Consider the following 10,029-nt stretch of genomic DNA (forward strand, 5'->3'; position numbering starts at 1 on the left):
GCCTTTATATGAAACCTTAAATATTATCTGCCTCCCCACTACTCATCCTTTCCCTTCTCTTTTATTTGCTCTTGCCAGACTCCTTGTTTCTTTAGGCTTCACCCAGGCTCCCTTCCTCCTTTTTTTATTTTTTAAAGTACGCGAAGTTCTTCATGGGCAGTACATATTTAACTTCTTTTATTCTGTTAGCCTTTCCATTTGGCAAGTCTTTTGCTGGGCTGCTCTTGAAGAATGGAAAAACTCACTTTGTTTAATATCTGCCTTGGATCATTGAATGCCACGGCAGCAGTTATTGAATGCAGGATATATTTATTTCTAAGCAAGATACTTGCAGAAGCATATGGGCTACGATTTTAGGACTGTTAGGACGTAGGCGGAAGATAGCATTCAGTAACAGTTGGGAAAATGCTACTATAGATAAGGGACTTAATATTTCAGAGAGAAAAAAATACAAACTAGTTACCATCAAGTCGGTTCTGATGCATGGCTGCGCCAGGTGTGTCAGGGTAGAACTGCCCCACAGAGGTGTTACTTTGGGGGCACCTCTTGGTGGACTTTAACCATCAGACTTTTGGTTGGGCCACAAGTGGTTTAGCTGCTACCCAGAGACTCCTGCTTAAGAAAAGAATGGGTATTCATAATGGCCACAAATGCAGTTCTGTAAAATAACAACAAATGACTTAAGACAAGCAGCCTAAAGAAGGTTAACTATTTAATTTGGTGTTGGCTGTTCGAACACCCCTCACCATTTACACATGTATGATCTAACTAAGCAATGATTCAATTAATTCTTAACAGAATTCTTTCTCTCCTAATAATGAAACCATTGACAGGAACACATACCAGGGATTATTTCAAAAGGCAGCACATAGAATGTATTCTGGGTCAGTGTACATAGAATTCAATTTTTTTAAATATAGTTATTCCTGCACCAGTCAGCTTTACTGACAATGGGACAACCAGCATTTACCCCATTCGCAATACAAACTAAGCACAAGGCCTGGGTTGAGGTTTATATAGAGTCTTTCACTCTGCCTCCTCTTTCTATACAGCCAGTGCAGGAACACAACCTGTAGTAAGCATAAGGAGGCCCAATTTTTGTGTACTTTTAACAATTTTGGTAGACTAGGGAAGCAAGGTGCTGTTGATGTAAAAAAGAGGCTCCACAAGCAGAGCACCCTTGGTCCAACCTCTGTACTTTAATGCTTAAATAAAATAATGTAGGAAAAACATCTAGTGTTATGCACATACACTCACACTTTTGGGGCTCTTACTGTATATCAAGCATTGTTCCAGTCACATTATATGTATTAAACCCTTCATAGCAATACTGTGAAAGAGGTACTTTTATTCCCATTTCCACATAGGAAACAAGCAGTTGTTCAAGATCACAGGGCCAGCAAGTGGCAGAGCCAGAATATAAATGCGACTTTACTTGCTGTATTCTTAGCCAGTATTATGCCATGATACCTCTTGAAAATAATACATTAGTTTGCATTACCATACCATACCATACCATACCATACCATACCATACCATACCATACCATACCATACCATACGGTAGTAGTGTTCATTTTTGTAAGTGAAAATACAACGAATTGTTCAGATCACAGATTGTCCAGTTTGAAGGAGATCATAATGCCTGTGTCAACCATGCATCTGATTCCTGAACCCACTCTACAGCATCTCTGCCAAGTAGTCTTGAATCACTAAACAAAGATTCATTAATGTTTAGTACAGCATACTTAGTGAATTACAAAGCTTGATAGGTAAACTAATAAATGTTAAGAAGAATTTAAAGAGGATAGGATAAAATAAAGTTTCCCAATTAATTTTAGATTACCAGGAAACTCTCTTAAAGTTCTCTAAGCAGTCCATTTAATTATTTTCAGTTTACAGCAGAACCATTGTTTGCCTTGAGAAAGACTGTACAACTCATAGCTACATTTGTTTTGACTCTGCTATTCTAACAAACTCAGGCAGAAATCTGACATTTTTGTCCTATTAAAGCAATGTCACAGGATCACAGAAAAGTGGTGATGGGGAGTTGTTTAGGGATGGATTATCACTTTCTGATATGGAAACCATGTTTTCCTAGGCTTGCTCTTTCCTGGCTTAATTATGGTCTTGTGTCCTTTTAATATTTTCCTAGAGTAAGATGTACATAAGGCAGAGCCATTTTCCTGAAAACTATAAAGCCTGACAGAATTTTTTGTTTGTGTCCCTCTTAGTTGTTATGTGCCATCAAGTCAGAACCAACTCATAGCTGAACCTCCAGTAGGTTTTCAGGGGCAGTAAGTCCCAAGGGAGGAGATTGCCCATCCTTCTCCTGTAGAGCAGCTTGTGCATTCAAATCGTGTTGTTGTTGTTGTTGTTAGACGCCTTCAAATTGATGACAGTTCATAGCAACCATAGCACAACAGAACAAACACTGCCCAGTTTCGTGTCATCCTCACAATTGTTGCTGTGTCGGAGCCCATTGTTGCTTCCACATCAGTCCTTCTCATGAAGGATCTTCCTGTTTCGATGACCCTCAATCCCAAGCATACTGATGTTCCTATCAAAAGACTGGTCCCTCTTGATGAACCTCACCTCTAAGGAGCATTCTTTCTGAGTTGTTTTTTTCCCCCCCTAAGACAGGTCTGTTTGTTCCTATGATATTCAGGAATGAGAAGGGAGTTAGAGGGAAGCAAATACTAATGAAGTGAAAAGGAAAGCAGTACATATTAAGTATTTGATTAGACATTGTAATTAATGACATTAATTTTAAGCACTTAAAACAAATTATGGCTTCATGAAAACAACATGATTTGTAAATGCAAATACTTATTGCCATCAGGTCAGAACCAACTCATAGCAGACCCTCCAGAGACTTTTCAGAGGCTGTAAATCACGTGAGAGTTCCCATCTTTCTCCTTCAGAGCACTGACGGACTCAAACCATCAGAGAGGCACTGTTTCTGGGTTAGCAGTGCAACTCCCTATGAAGTGTCACCAGAGCCCCCTTAACTCAGATTTTAAAATGAGGGGCAGCAGTAAATGTCAGTACTGTCAGTGATAGGATAATATACATAGGAAGAGGACCTGTAAAAAAGGGATGGAAAACAAAAAGCTCACCTCTCTGCCACTGAGTTGATTCTCACTCATAGTGACCCTCCATCAAGTTTCCATTTCAGAGGCTGTAAATCTTAACTGGAGGCTTGCCCATCATCCCAGAGAGTGCAGATGAATTTGAACCACTGGAGACTTTGGGACCCTTGGGTTCACAGCACAGAACGCTACTGAATACACCACCAGAGCTTCTTGGAATCTTATCATTCCTGAAAGGACTCCTAGGAATTACTGACTTTATCCTTAGTTTTTATCCCCCACTCAATACTAATAAGACAATTTTCATATATATTTAAAATTTATAAGAACTTTACAGTAAATACCCACTATCCATATTCTACATTAACATTTTAATTCTTTTATCACATATTTATCCACTCATCAATTCATCTTATTTTGTGCATGACTTTAAAAATAAGTTGAAGACATCAGCATATTTCTCTCAAGTACTTCAACATGCATATTTAACTGAATTTTGGTTTTGGCATGACTTCTTAATTTCTTTGGGTGAAGAACTATAAAATTGTGAAATTGAACTAAAATTTTTGTAAAGCTATGTGACACTCTCCTCATCTCTAAGGAGAATTCTTTCTGTCCTTTTTCCAAGACCAATTTGTTTGTTCTTCTGGTTGTCTGGTATATTCGGTATTCTTTGCTGACACTAGAATTCAAAGGCATCAGTTCTTCAGTCGTCCTTGTTCTCTGTCCACTGTTTACATGCATCTGAGGCCGTTGGCAGTTCCATGGCCTGAGTCAGCACACCTCAGTCCTCAAGAAGACTCTTTGCAAAAAAAAAAAAAAGACTTTTTGCTCTTGAATACTTTTCAAAAACATTTTTCAGAAGAAGAGGCCTTTTGCAGTAGATTTGCTCAGTGCAATACATCATTTGTTCCTTGATTACTGCTTCCATGAGCATTGATTGTGGATTCAAGTAAAATGAAATACTTGACAAAGTGTATAATTTTTATATAGCATGATGTTTTCTATTGGTCCAATTGTGAGGATTTTTTTTGTTTTCTTGAGGTTAAGTATAATCTATACTGAAGACTGTAGTCCTTGGTTCTCCATTAGTAAATGAAAGTTCTCTTCACTTTCTGAAAGCCAGGTTGTGTTATTTACATAGTACAAACTGCTAATAGAGTTGTAGTGGCTTAGTGACAAGGACCTATGCTGCCAACCGGGAGGAACTCAGTTTGAATCCATGAACTACTTTGCAGGAAGAAGATGGGCAATCTCCTTCCTTGCAATTTACTGCTGGAAACCCACTGGAGGGTCAGCTGTCACTCAGATGTAACTTGACGGTACACAACAACAGCAAGTGTTAATGAGTCGTTCTCTGTATTATTCACATTGTCCAGTTTCTTGGATTACTTATTCAGCATACAGATTGCATGTTATTGTTGTAGGTAGGTGTCATCAAGCTGATTATGACTCATAGCAATCTTATGAACAAAAGATCTGAGTCTTGCCCTTTTCTGTGCCAACCGTATTATCTTTGTCATGCCGAAGACTTGCGGTAGTCACTGCATCAGTTCATCTTGTTGAGGGTCTTCTCTTTCACCAACCCTCCACATTTCCCAGCATAATGTTTGTCTCTAAGGACTAGTCAGTTCCTTCTAAAAATATGCCCAACGTGAATGAGATAAAGTTTCACCGTCCTTGCTTGGTTGTACTTCCTTCTACAGATTTGTCTGTTTTGGGCTCTCCATGGTATATGTTCACTACTGTTTGTCAACACCACAATTCAAAGGCATTGTATTCTTCATCAGTCTTTCTATTTATTGTCCAACTTTCAGATGCGTAAATACTAAAGCCTGAAAATACTAAGGCTTGGATCAGGCACACATTAGTCTCTAAATAGACATCCTCCCTTTTAGAACTTGGGACAGATAGAACAGTTATGCTGAAAGAATGTATCCCTGACCCATAGTTTTGCTGATCTTAAACCATGCCCTACGACAGGGGATACTTGGTTCTGTTTGAATTGCTCTTGGTCCAAATACAGGTTCCACACAAGTGCCATTCACTATCCTGGAATTTCCATTCTTTGCAGTTTTCCTCCTAATTTGTAATGAGGCACACCATTAAATGCCTTTATATAGTCAATAAAGCACAGGTATACATCTTTCTGGTCTTCTCTGCTTTCAGTCAAAATTAAAAAATATCTCTTGTTCCACGGACTCTTCTGAATCCAGCTTGAATTTCTGGCACTTACTTGTCCATGTATTTCTGCAACCACTTTTTCATGATCTTCAGAGTGATACTAATACTGTTTTATAATTGGTATATGTGTATAATGCAACAGCCTGTATTAAGCAGAAGACACAACCTTGTTTGCTGAAAGTGAATAAGACTTGAAACACTTGCTGTAGAAGTCAAAGGCTTCTCAACATTAAGAAAACAAAAATTCTTACTACAAGACCTATAGGCAACATCCTAGTAGTTGGAGAAAAGATTGGAGTTGCCAATGATTCAATTTTACTTTAATCCACAATCAGTACATATGGTAACAGTAGTCAGGAAATCAAAAGATGTGTCACCTTGGAAAAATCTGCTGTGTAGGACCTCTCCAAAGTACTAAAAAACAAGAATGTCAGTTTAAAGTATCCAAGCCATGGTCTTTTCAGTTACTTCTTATGCATCTGAAAGTTAGACAGTAAATGAGGATGACAGTAGAAGAATTGATGTCTTTGAGTTGTGTTGGAGAAGAGTACCGAATATCCCATAGACTGCCAAAAGAAGAAACAAATCTATTTTAGAGGAAGTGCAACCAAGGTGCCCCTTAGAGGCAAGGGTGGTGAAACTTTGTCTCACATAATTTGAGCATGTTGTTGAGGGACCAGTCCTTGGAAAAAGACATCATGCTGGGAAAGGCTCAGAGATAGAGAAGAACATTCTCAACCAGGTGGATTGTAATAATGGGCTTGAGCATAACATGGTGAGAATGGTACAGGATAAGGCAAGATTCCAATCTGTTGTTCATAGGTTCACTATGAGTTGACTCAAAAGCTTCTAACAACAATGACGTGTGCAGTAAATGTGACTTGGGTTGATTAGTTGTCCAATCTGGGAGTAAGGGTTATTTGGGCACAAAGAATTCCAGGGAGATGCAGTCAGTTCCAGATCTAAATCAGAATATGTGTTTGTGCGTCATAGAACTGTCTACATGACTCCTTGGTGGAACAGTGGAACCAATCCCATGTCCATGGTTTAACCGGGACCATGGCTCAGGCAAGAGCCAGAGGATTTCCAAGCATGAGATGACACAGCAGAAAGCTCATCATTGCATGCTCCTCATGCTTCCGAAGTTTACAAGAGGGTCAAAGGAGGCATAGTCCTGAAACTGGACTAAATGTGACCTGAAATTATTTCCTTCTATTTGTTCTATTTCAAAATGCAAGTGCATCTTGGCTCTGAAGACCTGCTTGACACTGGTACTTTTCATTTTAAAGAGGGTGATTTGTCTAATGTAAATCTGACATGTTAAAGCTCATCAGTGGCTTGTCATTGTATAAAGTCTGGACCTCTTAGCAGAGTTCTCTGTGATCTAGTCTCTCTACTCATTTGTCTGATAGTCTACCATTTTCTCCTCTCACTGTCACACTTTTTTTTTAGCTTCTCTATGTTGTTGTTTTATTGTTATGTGCCATTGAGTTGCTTGCAACTCAAAGCGACCTATGTACTAGAATCCTAACTCCTGCTTTATAAAAAAAAAAAAATCCTGCTCTATCCTGTTCAATCTTATTGTCTCTGACACACTGACTCCCATTACCCCAGTCATTGAATCGATCCATCTCATCAAGGTTCTTCCTCTCTTGCACTGTCTCTCCACCCTCACAAACATGATGTCCCTCCCTCTCCAAGGACCAGTCCCTCCTTGCAACATGCCCAAAGTATATCATATGAAGCTTCGTAATCCTTGCCTCCAAGGAGCAGCTCTGTTTCACCCTCTCTAGAATGAACCTGTTTGTTCTCTTAGCAGTCCATGGTATATTCAATACTCTTCTCTAGCACTACAGCTCAAAGACATCAATTCTCTTTCTGTCATCCCTAGTCATTGTCCAGCTCTCTGATGTGTAGCACGCAATTGTGAATACTATGGCCTGAATCAGGCACACCTTAGTCTCCAGCCTGATTTTATTGCTCTTCAGTACTCTGGAGAGGTCCCTGATAGCCGACTTTCCTAAAGCATGTCATCTGTTGATTTCTTGGCTCCTGGTACCAAGAATGTTGATTGTGGAGCCAAGCAAATGAAAACTGTTAACAATCTCAATCTCTTCATCATTCGTAATGATGTTGCCAGTTGGCCCAATGGTGGAAATCTTTTTTTCTTGATATTGAGCTTCAATCCATATTGAAGGTTGCGGTCCTTGATCTTCTGCACCAAGTGCTTCAGGTCCTCCTCCATCTAGATGTGCTGCTTTTTATATTTTCTACCCCTTTCAGAAGTAATTGCACTCTGTCCTGAGTGATTGTTGCTTATTAAGTGGCTTTTGATTGTTACTTAATTTCCCTTTCAGCTATCTGTTCTTTGATTTGGTTGCATAACATTTGTTGTTGTTAGGTGCCATCGAGTCGTAGACGACTCATACTAACACACTTCTAACTCTGCTAAACATTTAATATTTTCTCATATGCTTATGTCTTCTATGAGTTGTTCCTTCTGTCTGGTCTGCCCTCATTTTCCCATCTAGAAAACTGTTCTCAAGTCCTCAGCTGAAGAACTCCCTCTTCCATGAATCTTAAATGGATCCCAGCAGCAGTCATGGGCAATTCTTTCTAGGGCTCACACCAGCTATGGGTCTATCACTCTATTACACAAGAGGAGAAACATGGTACAGTGGACAAAATATAGACTTAAAGTGCAAATCCTGGCCCTTTGGGTAAACACCAAACCCTAAGCAGAGATGAGAAAGCCTTAGTATTTACCTTGACATGTGCCCCACTGGTATGGAGGTAGACACAGGAGATTGTAGTAAAAATAAAGATCTTGAACTACTTGGCAAGTTCATTGCTCTCTCAGATTGGCAATGCTAATTACAGCATTCAGATATCCTAGTTGCTCTGACTTTAATTTTTCATTATAAAAGTATAACTGGGGCAAGAGAGGTTGGTGTGTTGGAATTAGTGAGACTGGCTCAGGACAAGGCAGGGGTTCAAAGCTGCTGTACATAGGGTCACTATGGGTCGCAGAAGACTCGATGGCACATAACAACAAAATAATCAAAATGAAAGACCTCTGCTGGTTTAATGTGTTGCACTACTGAAAGGTCATCAGTTCAAATTCACCAGCTGCTTCAATGGAATAAGGAGGGCAGTCTCCTTTCATAAATATAGCATTGGGAGCCGGATGGAATTCTCCTATGAGTTAGAATTTACTTGACAGCTGTGATAAAACTAAAATAAAACAGATGTGTAACTGTTTGCTGAGAGTGAAGAGGACTTGAAGCATTTATTGATGAAGATCAAGACTACAGCCTTCAGTTTGGAGTCATCTCAACATCAAGAAAACAAAAATTCTCAGAACTGGACCAATAAGCAACATAATAAACAGAAAAGAGAAATTGCTGAGGATTTTGTTTTACTTGGATCCGCAATCAATGCCCATAGACGTAGAAGTCAAGATAGATACTATTTTGCTTTGGGCAAATCTACTGCATTAAAGGCCACTGTATTAAAAAACAAAGATGTCGCCCTGAAGTGGCGTTAGTGTGATACCCAAGCCATGATATTTTCAAGTGGCTGTGGTCTTTTCAATTACTTCCTACATCTGAAAGCTTGGCATTGACTAAGGATGACAGTAGAAGACTCGATGCCTGTGAGTTAGTATGTTGGAGTATTGACTATCCCGTGGACTCAACAAACAAATAGATCTTGGAAAGGGTGTAGCCAGTCTGCTCCTTAAAGGGAAAGATAATGCAACTCCATCTCACATGTTTTGGGCATTTATTTCGCTAGGAGAGGCCAGTTCCTGGAGGAGGTCAACACACTTGGAAGGATAGAGGGTAAACAAGAAGAAGACACTTGTGAATTGACATTGGCTGGAATAATGGGCTTGAGGATGGTGTAGGATGGGGCAGAGCAGGTCTGCTGTTCATAGGGTCACTATGAATTGTGAACACTATGACACCTAACAACAGCGGCAACAGTGGTAAGCAGTTGCCTGATTATGGCACACAGTTCAAATCTACCACTTACCTCATAGGAGAAAGAAAGGCAGTCTGCTCCCATGCAGCTATAACAACTTCCAAAAACCTACTGGAGGATCTACGATGAGTCAGTTTTCTGACACAATGGCAGACAACAACATACTAATATGAAGACTGGGCAATGAATATGGAAGACTGAAAAATGATACCTTTGAATTATAATATTAGAAAAAAAATATTGAATATATTCTGGTCTAGTGGCAAGAAGCTGCACTGCAATCCCAAAGGCACATGGTTTGGGTCCACCAGCTGCTTCGCGGGAGAAGGCTGGGCAATCTCCCGTGAAATTAACTGCCTCTGAAAACCTCCTGGAGGGTCAGCTATGGGTCGGTTCTGACTCTACGTAGACAACAACAACAAACTAAAGCAACAAGTCTGTCTTGGGGGAAAAGTACAGAAAAATGCTCCGTACAAGCAAGGATGGTGAGACTTTGTCTCATAGACTTAGATGATTATGAGGAGAGACCAGTCCTTGAAGGAGAACATCGTGCTTGCAACAAGGTCAACAGAAGAGGAAGACCCCCAATGAAGTGGACTGATAAAAAAAATTTAAAAATTAAAAAAAAATGGACTGACAGAGGGGCTGCAGTAGTGCCTCAAACATAGCAACTGTGTGAGGATTGAGCTGAGGCAGGGTTCTGTTCAGTTGTACTTGGATTGCTAAAAGCCAGAACGGACTTGATGACACTTAACAACAGCGTAACTGAG

Source organism: Elephantulus edwardii, unplaced genomic scaffold (assembly GCF_000299155.1).
Source record: "Elephantulus edwardii isolate Elephantulus edwardi_28Jun2011 unplaced genomic scaffold, EleEdw1.0 scaffold00044, whole genome shotgun sequence".
NCBI classification, from domain to species: domain Eukaryota; kingdom Metazoa; phylum Chordata; class Mammalia; order Macroscelidea; family Macroscelididae; genus Elephantulus; species Elephantulus edwardii.